The sequence below is a fragment of the Tasmannia lanceolata genome, unplaced genomic scaffold (assembly GCF_043159265.1).
Source record: "Tasmannia lanceolata isolate RefF3 unplaced genomic scaffold, GAP_Taslan_0.1 ptg000078l, whole genome shotgun sequence".
NCBI classification, from domain to species: Eukaryota; Viridiplantae; Streptophyta; class Magnoliopsida; order Canellales; family Winteraceae; genus Tasmannia; species Tasmannia lanceolata.
The window spans coordinates 1-956 of NW_027518755.1; the positions used below are offsets into that span (position 1 = coordinate 1).

Here is a 956-nt window from a genome sequence, read left to right on the forward strand (position 1 = left end):
AGGATTAGTAAATCAAATAATAGATATTAAGTGGATCGGTTTGAAAATCAATGAGTTGCTAGTCGTAGAATATTATTCCCGTCAGACTTGAACCTAACTAAAATAACAAAGCTTTGGACAAGCCCCTTTTTTTTCTTTCGCCGAAGTAAATAGATCTAAGAGGTTTGATCCGGATTTTTCTCCCATTCACGTATTACAAATGGATCAGCGGTGAGATTTTTATTCCTTGTCCATTCTTTCCGTTCCGGTATTTTCCATACCACAGCAATTAGGAATAGAGAATCTATATCAAATAAAGTACGATTGGAATACTCGTATCAATTGTTATTTGATTTGATACATTGTAGTCGGTACCGTTGGTGAATTAGGTGAAGGTACGGAGAGAGAGGGATTCGAACCCTCGGTAAACAAAAGCCTACATAGCAGTTCCAATGCTACGCCTTGAACCACTCGGCCATCTCTCCTACATAATCTTATGATTATGACCCAGAAACCGAGTGAATAGCGAGTCATTCATATTATTGTATTATTGCAATACAGGTATGACCAATCAATTCTAAATAGAAAATAGAAAACTTTTCATTAAAGAAAGATCTTCCCTCGAGGATCGAGGGATAAAAAAACATTTTTTTTCTTATCTTTTTCTTATCTTATTAAAAAGATTAAAAAAAAATAGATAGAATCTATCTATTCATGTTTGTCAAGAAGACGATCCCGTCTTATTCTTAGATTTATACTGGATTAAACCAATGAATTGGAACAAGTCAACTGACCCTATTTTATACTATGGTTACATTTAGACTATTATGGTTCCATAGGAATTCCAAAATTCCTTTCTAGTTTCAGATTTCTCAACAACAATTCCTCTCATGAGCTACCCCACAATCTATTACAAATTCATGAATCGTCCCATGGATTTTTTTGATATTTCGATTGCGTGGTGTATACACACTATG

General features: G+C 34.3%; 1 non-coding gene across 1 annotated transcript; it reads right to left on the bottom strand.

Annotated features, from left to right (window-relative positions):
• Positions 1-377: 377 nt before the first annotated feature.
• TRNAS-GGA (transfer RNA serine (anticodon GGA)) lies at positions 378-464 on the bottom strand. Its single transcript has one exon. It is a non-coding gene; the product is annotated as a tRNA-Ser (tRNA).
• Positions 465-956: the final 492 nt, after the last annotated feature.